Source organism: Schistocerca nitens, chromosome 4, assembly GCF_023898315.1.
Source record: "Schistocerca nitens isolate TAMUIC-IGC-003100 chromosome 4, iqSchNite1.1, whole genome shotgun sequence".
In the NCBI taxonomy this organism is placed as follows: Eukaryota; Metazoa; Arthropoda; class Insecta; order Orthoptera; family Acrididae; genus Schistocerca; species Schistocerca nitens.
Genome location: NC_064617.1, coordinates 333,245,833 through 333,262,255, shown reverse-complemented (window position 1 = coordinate 333,262,255; position 16,423 = coordinate 333,245,833). Strand labels below are relative to the sequence as shown.

Here is a 16,423-nt window from a genome sequence, read left to right as displayed (position 1 = left end):
TAGCGCACCCGATTTTGAAGAGGAGGTATGGAACGTGTTGCAGCCAGCGGACCACACCACAAGTACTCGTCGTATTACATGTGAATTGGCCGCTGCAAATACTAGCGTGTTGCGAATACTCCAATAACAACAATTACACCCACGTCACCCACAACGAGTCCACGTAATGCATGCTGACTTTGCACCAAGGGTCGCATCGTGTCAGTGGTTGCTCCAACAATGGATTGATAGACCAGGTTTCCTCCAAATCGTGTTGTTTACTGACGAGGTATTTCGAACAGCAGGAACAGCCTTTTGTAGGACGAGGAAAAACCTCAGGCTGTAGTAGAGTCACACCATGAAGTACGTTTTGCTGTAAATACCTGGGCCGGCATTGTACGCGGCAACCTCACTGAGCCATGTCTTCTACTTGGCCGTCTGAACGGCCACCTGTACATGAGGTTCGTGCAAAGAGTTCTACCTGAGTTGTTGGAGAACATCCGCTTGCTGTTCGTGAGAGGATGTGGATACAACATGACGGTGCACCGCCTCATTTCCGTGTAGATGACCGCAACCATATCAGTGCTGTATTTCCTGGCCGCTGGATTGGAGGGGAAAGTCCCATTCCATGGCCTGCGAGGTCACTTGGCCTGAATTCCCTTGATCATTTCCTATGGGTGTATCTAAAGCCAGTTGTGCATGAGAGAGCAGGAGGTGGAATTAGTTATCAGAATTGTAGCTGCCTTTGATGTGATTCGAAACACGCCAGGGGTATTTTCAACGGCGTGTCAGACTCTTGTTCGCTGATGTCAGGCTTGCATTGAGGCTGATGGCCATCAGTTTCAGCACATTTTGTGAGATGCAGTATGAATGGTACGTTCATTGTGTCAATGATGGTATTTGCGGTTAACTGTAACTAACGTAAATAAAAAAAGTACACAGTACTGTGATTTTATACCTGTTATCTCCTTTATGCTGTATATTCCTGCACCAGGTTCCCTACCTCAAATTTTTCAGTGGAGTATCCTCTATGTCCTGTTAAATTTGTGCACGCTCTTACTGAAACACCCTGTATAAATACATTTACAGGCGCTGGAGGCTATAACTTTGACACTTTGTAGCTTCGTTGGATGTTTCCGAACACGAGTTCCAATGTAAAACATGATCTATTTAGACCCCTCAACAACATCTAGAAGTGTGAAACATGCCGGCCGGGGTGGCCGAGCGGTTCTAGGCGCTACAGTCTGGAGCCGCGCGACCGCTACGGTCGCAGGTTAGAATCCTGCCTCGGGCATGGATGTGTGATGTTCTTAGGTTAGTTAGGTTTAATTAGTTCTAAGTTCTAGGCGACTGATGACCTCAGAAGTTAAGTCCCATAGTGCTCAGAGCCATTTGAACCATTTTTTTGTGAAACATGAATTGTGAAACACCCTGTATATGATAAGGTGAGGATTCGAAGACCGTTCATCCCAATGAGTATTCATTGTGTGAATCGTGTGGAAATCTCTTTGCGATGTGAGTGTCTTACAATCCCCTGGTTTCGATTTTACCTGCTCTTCGTTGCCGTGCATAAGGGCAAACATTTCGATTGCGAATCTCACACTGTTTGGTGTGGGACCATTTGGCAGTCCATCACAAACAGAATGAACCAGTCAGGCTTCTCTCACACTGTACATAGGCTTCCAAGATAAAGTGATGCTTATAAAAACTACCATGTAATCTGTCAATTTGCAATTAGCGAACTAAGAGAAGATAGTTTGATTCTTCTTTCAGTCATGTGAATATAATTCGTTGTTAAGAAAGGGAAATTGCCATCAACTCGTAGATTGACTGCTTTACAAGGTAAGCATGGCTTTGTCGGAGGTGGTACGCCCTTGTTCTTTGATATTGTTTGCCAAGTGACGATTGAGCCTCACAGCTTCGATAATGCACTTTCAGTTCGAGCAGTTTTAAGTTGTTTTCATCTTCTTTACCATATGATTTTGTAAGGGTGCAACTCGCTTGTGATTTGAATCAGGGAAGTAAAATTGTGCAAGAAAGTTTTTTCCAAACTCTTGTTGTCAAAACTAAAGGCGCCACATGTCATTCTAGAAGTAAAGAGCACTACATGACTGTGTTACTATAGCTAGTCACAATAGAACAAACTAGTAGACCAGTTAAACAGAACAAGAAACGAGAACACGTTTCACTAACAGAATGTCAGATTGTTTCCGGAACAAGGTAAGGTTTAATAACTGGCATTTGGCATGCAACAGAATTAGGACATGGTCTTCCTAAGATGGTATTTCGAGTTGCGACAATAGTCATGTGTGGAGTATTTAAAATCCATATTGCATTCTCGTTTCAGATCACATGGAACGGTTTTATGTCGTTATTTTGCGTCAACCCGTTTGAACTGTGCACGCAACCTGGCTTTCAGTGGAGAAGTACTGGCACTGTTGTAAAATGAAATGTCGTGTAGCTAGGGCCTCCCGGCAGGTAGACCGTGCGCCTGGTGCAGGTCTTTCTATTTGACGCCACTTCGGCGACCTGCGCGTCGATGGGGATGAAATGATGATGATTAGGACAACACAACACCCAGCTCCTGAGCGGAGAAAATTTCCGACCCAGCCGGGAATCGAACGCGGGCCCTTAGGATTGACAGTCTGTCACGCTGGCCATTCAGCTACCGGGGGCGGGCGGCACTGTTGTGGAAGACTGTAACTCTTGTTAGGTGCGATAGGGCTGGTTTCAAACCAGTAGCGCAACTACCAACTTCGATATTAATGTCTGTGAATATCTGAAAAACAGACACCTCTCCAGCGGCTTGGATATCGCCGTACCCACTTCTATTTATTTATTTATTTTTTCCTTTGGGCTTCCATGAATTAGTCGATGTACATGCACGCACTGAGAATAGTAGCCATCACTTTAACCAGTTGCTATGAGCCTTAGTTGTTGCCATAACGTGTATGTCGTTTACATCGTACGGTGTTGTTGGCGTCACTCACAAACCGTATTGTTCCTCTGCACACTTTGGTCCCTTTCCTTGTGGACAGAGTTACTCCAAGAAGTACTCGCCTAATACACGAGTTTGTTTGTGAGGATGTATAGATAGTGAACAACTGTCATAAAGAAGTACATCAGGGATATAAACTTGTTTATTGATCAGTGAAAAGGAAATTACAATAAAGAAATACGTATTTGTGTTTACATAAACATATTTAAACAATGGAAAGTAAAGATAGATAGTTTAGGATACAAAATAAGTATTCGTCTGCAATACTGAAAATGACACTCTGAACATAGAATGTTACAGTTAGTACTCATAAAATCTCTTGCATCTCGTGGCCTTGGATATCATCAGAGATTCTGTTGTTTGCACTGTAATTTTACGCCATTCCTCTTGTAGAGCGGCAACGACCTTGCCGCAGTGGATACACCGGTTCCCGTGAGATCACCGAAGTTAAGCGCTGTCGGGCGTGGTCGGCACTTGGATGGGTGACCATCCAGGCCGCCATGCGCTGTTGCCATTTTTCGGGGTGCACTCAGCCCCGTGATGCCAATTGAGGAGCTACTCGACCGAATAGTAGCGGATTCGGTCAAGAATACCATCATAACGGCCGGGAGAGCGGTGTGCTGACCCCACGCCCCTCCTATCCGCATCCTCCACTGAGGATGACACGGCAGTCGGATGGTCACGGTAGGCCACTCATGGCCTGAAGACGGAGTGAGTGCCTCTTGTAGAGCGATCATTACATCAGTTCTATCGTATATCTGATGATTTCTCACATTTGTGGCAAGATCATTCCACAAATTCTGTATTGGGCTAATGTGTGCGGATTGCGGTGGAGTCGGCATCCCATGGGGAGTATCATACAACAGCCACAGCTTTGCGTCTAGAGCTCTAGAGTTATAAGTTTCGGATCATTATTACTGTATTATTCACACTTCTGGATAGATGTGTATTTAGGATTTTTATGTAAATCTTTTGGTCAATAATTCCATAAACATAACCCCTGCACCATTTGCACTCATACAGCTCCAGACAAGTACTGAAGCTCCTCCATGTTTAACTGAGGCTGTTGTGTTCCTCGCTTCAAAGTCACAATTCTTTTTCTCCAGATTATTACTCGGCCATTTGACTTAAACCACCCATACAGATTCTCGTCAGTAAATATTACGATCTTCTAGAAATCAAACCCTTCGATTGCATATTCTCTTGCAAATGCTACTCGCTTCCTTCTGTTGATTTTACTGATGCATAGTTTTCTGCGGGCTGTTTGGCCTCCACAACCAGCTTCACAAAACACATTTCTTACAGTATATGCTGAAACAGACTTTCCTGCGTACATCTGAACTGCAGTAGCAGGATTTGGAGCACTTATTTTTGCATTTTTCTTGACTTCTCTAAGTAGCTGTCGTTTTTCCATCTCGGATAGAACTATAGGACGACCGCTTCGTGATTTATTTTCGTACATTTCGTTCTGGTTAAACCTGTTTTTAATAGTTGTTGTGGCTGTGCCCTCTTGTAATGTTTTGTGGTTCCTGGCAGGATGAGGAGAGGGTGGCATGGTAGGTGGGTGACTCGTTTCCTCTCACTACAATACAAAATGCGTACCTGGTTAAAATACACGTTGTTACAGGAACCAATTGAGTACTTAGCTTCAATGATATCCAATCTAAAGTTCTGTGGTTAACAGCAATCAAATAACATGTACTAATTCTTGAATCTTGTCCGTGTCCGTATCACAACTACAGTATATACAAAGACTAACGTTTCCGGCAGACGCGCTCCTGCCGTCGCAGCGGAAGGAGCTCTCAGCCGATGATGGCCGGTGCAACGGTAGCTATTGGGGTTTAGGCCTCGCTGACCGCTCTGCTCTACAGAGAGTTCCCTTTCGAAGCGCCAGTAGCGCTCGGTGGATCGGCGGAAGGTTTAGCTTGCTCCCTTTCGTCGAAAAGCCGCGTAGCTCGCGGAGAAGCTCAATTGTCGTAAGAGTCACTGACTCACAGTAACCCTTAACTTCGGTTACAAACTTAGCGAGACTGTCTCGTTCTGTGTTAGGGTTGATCAGTGCCAGGGGCCCGTTCACGTCGGACCTCCCCGCGTACTGTAGGCCACTTCTCTTCCTCCGCACTTCCTTTAGGTGCCGCGCCACTGCACCAACGGCGCACGCTAGGCCGTAGGGCATTCCCCCTCTTCTGTAGGACCTACTTGTTAGCCTTTTCTTTTCAGAAAAAGCATAATTTTCGTGCCCACCCACACCAAATAAAGCTCCTGTAAACACTAAGATGGCAGATTCCGCCGGTGTTTCCCTCGCCCTAACCCGCAGCAAGGCTGCAGCTAAAGAGGCGCGAGAGTCGGCTGTTCCCGTCGACGTCAGCGTCCCGCTTGCCGCCGTTGAGGAGGTGTTGGCCGACAAGGACCGGCAGATCGCTGCGCAAGCGCAGGAACTGCTGAGCCAGTGTCGATTGATAACCGACCTCTGCGGCCCAAGTGAGTCCCCCACGCGGACAAGTACCCTCCACATCACGCTACATTCACCTGCAACTGGTGACTCATTCACTACTGTCCCACTGCGGCAGCTGACTCCGACGGCGGAACCAGCAGCTGCAGATGCGGACACAGAACAACACTACACTGGGCCCTGGCAGATAGAGGGCCCACGACGCAAACAGAGAAACACCACGCAAACAAGCGAGCAACCACACTCGCACGGTAGCCGAAAGGCGCTGCTGCCTACACCAAAACCCGCACTTCCGGTTGGGAACACCAACACAACAACAAACACGACCCGACCTGCGGTCAGCAACACCACACAAGTACCAACCGCAGCTACGCCCGCACAACAGAAGACTGGTTTTCCCCCAGTCGTAATACAAAACTACGGGGACCTCAGCGTCCTCAACACAACATTCGCGGAAAGGCACTCACCTTGCACGCTACACACGAAGTACTCTGGGGATAGGGCCTCACTGTACGTATCAACTAACAATGAATATGAAGATCTCCTTATCTTCCTCAAAGAAAAGGGGATCGAACATTATACGTACAGGACCGCTGAGGAACGGACACAGCAGTACGTGGTAAAGGGAGTGGACCCCAGTACCCCAAACAGCACAGTACAAGCGGCGCTCAACTTCCTAGGATTCGACTGCAAAAGTGCTTCCAGAATGACAGGCTTCCGCTCCCACCACCGTCTACCACACTACCTGGTCGAGATGGCCGACACGGCCACCTCCCGCGGCCTTCTGCAGATAAAAAGTCTTCTGCGGATGGACGTAAGGGTAGAGATATACGAACCGCCACAGGTCCCACAACAATGTAACAACCGCCAGCGGTTCGGTCATTCGGCCCTCCGCTGCGGCCTGGCACCCCGTTGCCGCGGATACGCTGGCAAACACGCATTCAACGCATGTACACTAATACACGAAAACATACGCCGTTGCGCCAACTGTGGCCAAGGCCATGCGGCCAACTACAGGGGCTGCGACGTATACAGAGAGGCTCAGAGGCGCAAAAATCAAGTCGAAGCCACCCAACGTCATAACACGTCCAAGGCCCGCACCAAACCCTGTCAGGAACGGAGTGTCGTTCGCCATGGCTACACGCCCTGGAGGAGCGGAGCAGGCCGCGGAACCTCTGCGCCCAGCACACGCACCTAACACAACCGCTGCGACAACAACACAGTCGTCTCAGCCAACACACGACACTGCAACCACACCGGTACCAACACCAGCCCCCAAAAACAACACAACCCCACCCCCTGAAGCCACTGCCTGTGAACCTACACACGACACACAGGAAAACACACTCACACAAGGAACCCCATAACCAAAAACCCAGAGAAGGCGTAGGCGAACACGCGGAAACAGGAGCGGGAACACACGTGCACCACAACAAAGTACCCAGCGACAGCAAAACACTGACACACAGACACACAGTCAGCAAGCCAGCGACACCAGCACACACACTACTCCACCCCTCACCACGTCTGACATACAGGCACCTCAAAATGTTCCACATAACAACGTCACAAGCGCCAGCCCACACATAACGCCAACACCCGCACCAGCGGCTGCCAACACCACAACCGAGCCACAGACCGACACACACAACACCAACACAACATTTGAGGGTTTATTGGAAACAATATTCCCCCATCACACGACCGCTCAGATCCTTAACAAGATCATGGCGGCCGTCGCCACACTCTTCACACAGCTCTTGACTGCTCAACCCGGGCAGCACTGGGCCGCCATACAAACAGCGCTCACCACACTGTTTACACCCATACATGGATAACACGCCACACCCCGCCCCCATCGCGAACAACCAGACACTGACACAGATCCTGTTCTGGAATGCAGACGGGATCAACAACAAAAGGGCGGAATTTGCCGCGCTCATGGTGCGTAAGGGTATCCTTATCGCACTATTGAGCGAAACTAAGCTCAAACTACGCAACCAACTAAACTTCACCGGCTACTGCGCCTATCGTACCGACCGACTGGATGGCTCCGGTCACGGCGGAACAGCCATCATCATACACAAAGACATAGAACACACAAACATAGTGCTCCCTGAACTTGAAAAACTAGAGGCAACCGCCGTCAGGGTCATGTTCAACGGAGCCTACACTACACTGGTGTCAGTATACAACAGCCCTAAAAACGTTAAAACACGCGACATCAGCACAATACTCAACATATCACCGCGCGTAATAGCCGCTGGAGATCTTAACGCAAAACACCCGGACTGGAACTCACGAATACGAAACTCCAACGGCAAGAAACTATACGAACACGCACTAGGACAAAACTACATCACACTAGCGCCGACCGAACCGACGCACATTCCCTACCGGAGGGGACACAGGCCAGACGTGTTAGACATGGCCCTCATCAAGGGCATAACAACGACACTCAACGTTGCCGTTGAAAACGATCTGCCCTCAAATCACCAACCCGTTATACTGTACATTGAAGAAACACTGCAGCACATGGAACAACGCAGGATGTTAGACTACAGGCGCGCGAATTGGACCCAGTTCAAAGAAACGCTTGACAGTCGCATCCCACCCACCCACGCGATTAACGAGACAGCCCAAATCGACGAGGCAGTTGAAACCCTCACCGGCGCCGTCCAGGACGCAATAGCCGACACCATACCAATCCGCACGCCACAACAACACAGTGCTGCCCTGCCCCAGGAAATCCTGGGCCTAATCTCAATGAGGAACCGCCTCAGGAGACATTGGCAGCGTACCAGGCGCCAGCACTTCAAACAGCACATTAACATGCTCCAGGGTATAATCCGGGAAAAAATACAAACATTCAAGACACAACAGTGGGACCAGAAACTCGAAGGGCTGGACACCACGCGACCTGGCTTGTGGCAGCTAGCCCGACACTTCACCAGGGAGAAACTGTACACCCTCACGTTACAAGGGCCCGACGGACCAGCATATTCTGCGGAAGAAAAAGCGGAACTGATGGCCCTCACACTCGCAGCGTCAATCACAGCGAACCTGGATCCCTCAGACCCAGCGTTCACACTTGCTACGGACCAGGAGGTCACACGCATCTTCGCCCAACCAGCGCGCAACAACATCCGACAAGCTAGTACAGCAGAAGTCAAATGGGCCATCATGCATACCACCGCTAGCAAGGCCCCTGGTCACGATGGCATTCAAAACCGTGTCCTCCAGGAGTTCACGGACGAAGCTGTAGACTACCTAACACACATCACGAATGCCATACTCAAGCACCAACACTTCCCCGCCTTTTGGAAGACGGCCAAGGTCCTGATGTTCAGGAAGCCGGGGAAAGACCACTCCCTCCCACAAAATTACCGACCCATCAGTCTGCTGAGCGCGCTCAGCAAGATCGTTGAGAAGGTAATATTAAAACGACTCACCAGGCACTGCATCACAAACGACACCCTGAGACCGGAGCAATTCGGTTTCAGGAATCACCACTCAACAACACAACAACTCCTCCGCGTCGTTGAATACATAACACACGGATACAACACAAACAAGGCAACTGGGGTGGTGTTCCTGGACATCGAAAAGGCTTTCGATCGTCTATGGCACAACGGCCTAATACGCAAACTTAGCGACGAAGGGTTCCCTGACGGGCTCGTACGTCTCATACATTGATATCTCACGGACAGGAGTTTCAACACCGACGTGCAGGGCAAACAATCGACACGACATGGTATACAGGCAGGAGTACCCCAAGGAAGTATCCTAGGGCCCTTACTGTTTAATCTCTACATTAACGACCTCCCAGCTACACATAACACGACGGTAGCAATCTACGCGGATGACACTGCCATCCTTGCGCAAGATTGGAAGCCGTCTAACATTAACTCACGACTACAGACTGCACTCAGAACGGTGGAGCCTTGGCTGGTGAAATGGCGTGTTAGAGTAAACGTCGACAAGTGCGGGGCCGTTCTGTTCACTAGAAGACCGAAGCAACTGCGCAAACATCAGCACTGCAACCCAATAACACTACACACACGCCCAATACGTTTCCGCGAGAAGGTCAAATACCTCGGTGTCTGGCTGGACAGGAAACTACTCTGGGGGGACCACATTCAACACGTGACCAACAAAGCTAACACGAGGCTCAAACAACTCTACCCTATGCTTAACAGGCGTAGCACACTGAACAGGAGGGTGTCTAGGTCCATGTACATGACACTTATTAGACCCCTGATGACGTACGCAGCCCCTGTCTGGGGATACGCTGTGCCAACTCGCCTGCGCCGTCTGCAGCTCGTACAGAACAAAGTACTCAAAATCATAAGCAACGCTCCGCGCTACACACGCATCGCGGACCTTCACCGGGAATACCGGTTAGATACTATCTTGCAGGTATTCCAAAAACTCTCCACACGACTGTACAATAACACGAGACACTCGCGCAACCCATTTATCCTTTCTCTGGGTAACTACGACCACAACCATAGATGGAAGCATAACAGACCAAAGACATTACTGGCTAGGAACTAAACATCTATGGTCCATAGAACGCTAACACGACAGTACTTGCGGGCCCCTGCAACACAGCTATTACTGGAAACCCAGATGTGCGACCAGCCGAAAAACAGGCAATCGCAGGGAAACCGTACTGTACACAGCACGCAAACCAGCCACACACACCCCCTACACCGTCTGTGAGTCGATCTATGACCGATCGCCCACTAATCTACAACAACCTTGAACTGTTACAGGGACGCAGCAACTGCAGCAAGCGCCGCAACAAGCTCCAACAACTACAAAGGTAACGATGCACGATACCTCGAACTAACACAACCACACCTTGCACGCACTGTCGCAGATAGCAAGCCGCTACTGCCCTTACTACCCGTCCTACTGTCGCAGAGGTTTTTTTCCCTTGGTTCTTGCCTTGGCACTTTTTTTCCTCTGCCCTTCAATCGTTTTCGACCACTTCTATCTCCTGATGGACCATGTTAATGAGTAATCTTACCCAAACGCATGGACAACATCACAGCCCGCATCCTGTGACGCCTGATTCAAAAACTAACATGTTTACGGAGGTGACAGTAGAACTTTTGGTTTGGTCACCACGTTGGTGTGGGCGTGGAGGGGCCCCATCCTTTGTGACTAACGTTTCCAGACTGGAGCACAGCGCGACGTGTTGAGCTGGAATGCGAACAGAGTCCCGATACAACGTGCTGAGGTACTGAGATTGAGAGATTGAGACAGCTCGCCGGCCGGTGTGGCCGTGCGGTTATAGGCGCTTCAGTCTGGAACCGCGTGACCGCTACGGTCGCAGGTTCGAATCCTGCCTCGGGCATGGATGTGTTTGATGTCCTTAGGTTAGTTAGGTTGAAGTAGTTCTAAGTTCTAGGGGACTGATGACCTCAGAAGTTAAGTCCCATAGTGCTCAGAGCCATTTGAACCATTTTTGATTGAGACAGCTCGGTCGGCGGCGGCGGCCTATATGCACGCTGCCCAGGGGGCGTTATCGGCGCGTGGCCTGGGGGCGTGTCTTGGTCTTCTCTTGTCATAGGCGCGCCTAGTTCAGCGCCTGCTATAGAATGTTTTCTAGTGCCGACCGGTGTGCTGGCGAAGGCGTAGGCCAGCACAATAGTCTTCACTGTACTGGTAGGTCTGCCAGTGGTTTCACCGATTTCTTGAAAATATTTTCCTTTTCGAAAAAACCAGATGCAGATTTCTCTCTCTTCTTTTGCGGTTTCACGACGCTTTCGACCCACATTAGTTAAAAAGAGTTGAAAAGAGAGATGAGACTATCGATCACAGTGGACGAAAGGCAACTGCATAAGGAAAGTGAGAGGAGTGTGTATAAGCAGGGCACCATACCTGGGATCTTGTTTACGAGACAAATACCTGTTTGTCATCAACTTTGGCATGATTTTAAAAAGCTTGAATTTGTTCACAAAAGAAGCAAAACATGAACCCAAGCAGCGTTTTATTTCTCAATGTAGTTATTAACCGAGATAAGGAAGTAGCTATATTTTTATGATTGTGCTTGTTAAAAATCTATGCGCTGTGATCGAACGAGTATTTTTCTTGAGTCACCGTATTTGAGAGTTGTGTCGTATGTGTATTTGTGGGGTGTAGATGTGTGTAATGAGTGCTTGTATAGCATAGTGTTACGTTTGTGTTGTATGAGGGTTATTAGATGATGGGAGGAAACACAGTGCCCGGCACCTAGCCTAATCCTCTCGAATACCATCAAGAGAATCGTCGAGCTTAACGTCTTCATCCGACGGAGGGATCACCATCAACAGTGAACTGCCGACTGGTTTGGGGTTGAATCCAGGACATTGGCGCAAAGACTGGTGGTCAGGAACTTGGCGCCACCATCTCTCCTGAAATACTTGACAGTGAAAATTTCTCCCCCAGCAGAATTCGTACCGGTTTACCAACGAGGTGAGCGCCAGTACACACGCGTGCGTTAGCGATCTTGAATGTTGAGGCGGGTTTACTAGAAGCTGTAATTTGTTTATGCCAATAAAAAGCTTCTTATTCAGTTTGTTGTCTCAAAATATTCAGTGCTGCAGCCTCTTACGTCAGTGTAATTTTGACCCTAGGAGTTTCAGACTCATCGTATAGCACCTGATTCATATGTCTGACTTTTCCAGGACGGCGTCTGCGCGCCGTCGCATAGCCACATTCTGTACCTAGTGTGCCAGCAATCCAGCCATTAACTATTGCAAAAAAATGGCTCTGAGCACTATGGGACTTAACATCTATGGTCATCAGTCCCCTAGAACTTAGAACTACCTAAACCTAACTAACCTAAGGACAGCACACAACACCCAGCCATCACGAGGCAGAGAAAATCCCTGACCCCGCCGGGAATCGAACCCGGGAACCCGGGCGTGGGAAGCGAGAACGCTACCGCACGACCACGAGCTGCGGGCTAACTATTGCACTATTGGCTCAGATAGTAAATTATATCTATCAGTTTTCCAGATTTATGGTTCGAATGATAAATTACCTCATATTTTACACTACAGTTCACTGTTGCGTTCAGAGGTATTCATCTACTGTTAGCCATTTCACTTAACAGTTTCATTGCTCGTAAGGTATACCTTGCGGAATTTCTGAGAAGACGTACCCCCCTCGCCACAAGCGCTTAATTTTGAACAAAAATTATACTATAGTGACTGAAGGTTTATTTAAGCTAGCACCATCTTATAACGTCATTGTTGATGAGTTTTGTGCTTTCTTGGGCACGAACCGGATTGCTCTTTTTTTATCCATTCGACTGCCTTTAGATACGTCACAGCGAGATATATGTGCCGTTACTGTTGCATCCTCCTGCGAAGACTAAGAAAAAATATCTTACTATACGCCTCCACAATTGCTACGATAGTGTAGCCGCAGTGTCCACCAACGAAAGCCGTTCGGTCCCCTGAAGCTAGCTAGTTCTATACTTTTCTGCAAATATAGTTATACTCTTTGCAGGACACAGCAACGTTCCCATTAGTTTCACGTACGAAGTGTACGAAGAATTACTGCGTAAATGTTTCTGCTCAGGGCTCTAATGATCTAACACTACAATTGTACGGAATCTGGCGCGATATCCCTCATGAGGACATCCAACAAATCTATCAATCAATGCTAATCCAAATAACTGCCTGAATAAGGGGCAGAGATGGACCAACATTTTATTTTGCTCAATTTATGATGCTCTTTCTCTTAAATTAATCGTTCAAGTTTTCTGAGATTGTCATTCCATATTTTTCTTTACACGTACATCACATTCACCAATTTCCATGCCAATTGGGTAATTCCTTCGCAGTGAATACTTTTTTCTGTCTTACAGTGGTTTCTACAAATTGTGTAATCTTATTTTTATTACAAAAACCGTGCTTTAACAAACATTTACTCTACGACGACCTCTCTAGAATTTGAGCAGAAGCTCAGTTTGTAAATAAGATTGTGTAGGAAATTGCAATGCCGTTTCAAAGCGACCATCCTGACGTTAGCGTTGAGGGATTTAGGGAAATCAAGGAAAACCTTAATCAAGATAATCTGTTGGGGACTTGTAGCCCCACTGTCGTGATAAGTCCACTGTGTCTTAAGACGGTAGTCCTCTTTAAAATTTTCAAAAATCAATTTTTTTTGGCTTAAAAATTTCTGTGGGATGTATACTTGAGTATGGCGTTCATCCAAAGTTCGCTAGAAAGTACGTTATCAAACTACAAGGCGATTTGTGAAAAAGTGTCTCCGTAAACCATTCACAGCGGGAATAAAATAGTCACATGGCGGTCATTGTGGCATCACGCAATTTCAACAACGGCCATTATGTAAGTTAGGAACGTGCTCGAACTCGAGATCGGGTAAGCCTGTTACAACTTCTGCACAAAAACGGACGAAAAGCGTATCGAGCGAGCGGAGCAGCGGATGACAGAAACTGCCAAAGAGGTTTGCAGGACCAATATGACCACGAAGTAGATGGAGGAGGACCTCCTTTTGGATCTGGAAGGTCTGCTGTATGGTTCAGGGATCGCTGATTAGAGGTATGTTTAACATAACTATAAAAAAGTAACGCTTTTTTTAAGAAACCGTATTATTCAGATTGGAAACATAACTTGAGAATGGTACACACGATTTTGGTTGTAATTTGACGTGGACATTCTAAATTAAATTCTCTTGTCAGCGTGCGGAGACGTTTTACGATGTCTTCAAAAGTCTATTTTCGGTGCACGCTTTTGTTTCGATGTTTTTGGGGAAGAAGATGACATTTGTTTCAACACTTCACAGTTTTGTCAGAACTTAATAATTTTTTTAAAAAAAATTACCATATGTATACTGACAGAAAATACGGGGAATTTTTTCCACCTGTTACAAACTCAAGTGATTGATCGATGAGAGGATACGCAATAAAAAAAGGTCTAATGAACTTATGTCTAGAAATGCATGGTTTTCATGCTAGAGGCCATTTATTCACTCATACTTTGTTACATAGCCTGCGGTTAATACGCTCTGTACCATGCAACCACAGTTACAGTACGCATGGTTTCCTCCTAGAGGGTGGTGCTGTTCCTCATACGTCATGCGCTAGCGCCCTCTCTTGCCACAGTAATTGTTAATGTTGTGTCCGATTCACTTCTCTTGCTGACTCACCTTGTAGTGGATGTGATACAGTGTTGTACACAATGGTTCCGTATTCGAATAGAGAGCTTACCGACATGGTGTTTACTTATGGAAAAGCAAATGGCAACGGGCGGCGGGCAACAAGGTCGTATCAAGAGACTTATCCCCGCCGACAACAACCACAGCATTCAATCTTTGCAACAGTGTTTCACCATTTACCTGATACAGGGTCGTTTCAGGTAGCAGGAAATCATGAAGGACGTATCCGAAATGTTTGGACACCAGACTTGGAGGAAAATTCGATTAACTCTGTGGGAAACTACCAGCGTGTCAGTACCATGCAGTTGGCCTGCTAGTACAGGGTAAGCCAGATGACCGCGTGGAACATTCTCCATGACAATTGTTACTGCCCTTATCACTTACAACGTGTCAAGAGCTTACTAGCAACACACTTTCCACATTAGTAGCCGTTTTGCCACGGCGCGTACTCACTTATGTTGAGGCGCATGGAAACCATTTTCAACAAATACTGTAAGTGTGGCTGCATAGTACAGGCCGTATTAGACCGCAGTCTCTGTGACAATGTATGACTGAATGAATGGTCTCTAGCATGGACACCGTGCATTTCCCAACATAAGTTCGTTATACCTTTCTTGTCCCGTGTCATCTCATCGATCAATCTTTAGAGTTTGTACACGGTGGAAATAATCACGCTGTATTTTGAAAATGACGTACACAAAATATGTGGTTACGGTTTCAATAGGAGGACTTCCGAAATTCACCCCGACGACCAGTGGTGAGGTTGTAAGGGGTCTTTCCGCCCAGTGCACCGGTTGTGGGGAGCGTCTGATGCGGACAAAGAAATGACGGAAAACACTTTATCAGTTGAGGAAAATAACCCCAAAATAAGGGGAAAATTGAGGGGAAATGAGGGAGTATTTGCATGTCTTCTGCATGGCGCAGGTAAATTCTTATACATGGGAACGAGTATGCGACATCAAGAGGAATACGAGAAAAAGTTGACATGGAAGCACCGAGTACCAGGGAAAGAGTCATATTTCGTCAATTGTTACTACCCTTATCACTTACAACGCGTCAAGAGCTTACTAGCAACACACTTTCCACCTTAGTAGCCGTTTTGCCACGGCGCGTACTCACTTATGTTGAGGCGCATGTTGGAATTGAAGTTTAACGTGAATGACCACCAAATATAGAGTGATAAGTTTGCATATGTCGAATCAGAAGCTCAGGTGGGACCACAAAGTTATCAGCAATCGCCTTATAGGTATTTGTAGTGTCCTTGGCTAAAGAGCGTTGTATCACCAGCTGGGTGACTGCAACTTACAACTACAGAACGGATCGCGTGTTTGACCCTGGGCAAGACTGTTTAATTTTAAACCCTAACAATCAGTATTTACAACATGGTATTTGTTTTCTGATATATTGGAAGCCAGGGACATGGTAATATCTTATCGAGGCCTCTATGGGGTGACATTAGCGGAGTTTTTACAGTATGTAGTTTTTCTTTGTTGGAAGGTACAAAATAAAGAAATGGGAGAGAATGTTTGGGTGACAGACATGAATGCACCCTGAGAGGTTCAGATCTCCTTCAGACTGCAACACCTGCATGTAGTTTGGGGATGCACCATAATGCAGTAGCAAAATCCTTGTCCTTCTTCCAGTTCCAGTATGAAACACCACCGTAACTGCTCGTGCTTTTCTACTACCTCATGTTGCAGGAGAAAGTTTTGTCTGTTGCTGGCCTTACACTTTGTGAATGGTTGGCGGAGCTATGATAACATGGTCCCATTTCCACTGAGTCGTGAAAACACGGTTCTGTTACATTAACTCAG

General features: G+C 47.3%; 1 protein-coding gene and 1 pseudogene across 4 annotated transcripts in view; one reads left to right on the top strand and one right to left on the bottom strand.

The window, feature by feature from the left end:
* The window catches only part of LOC126252941 (glycoprotein-N-acetylgalactosamine 3-beta-galactosyltransferase 1-like), a 508,856-nt gene that overhangs the window by 210,397 nt on the left and 282,036 nt on the right, over positions 1–16,423 (bottom strand). The window lies entirely within an intron of this gene.
* Positions 3,374–3,491, top strand: LOC126254212 (5S ribosomal RNA; annotated as a pseudogene).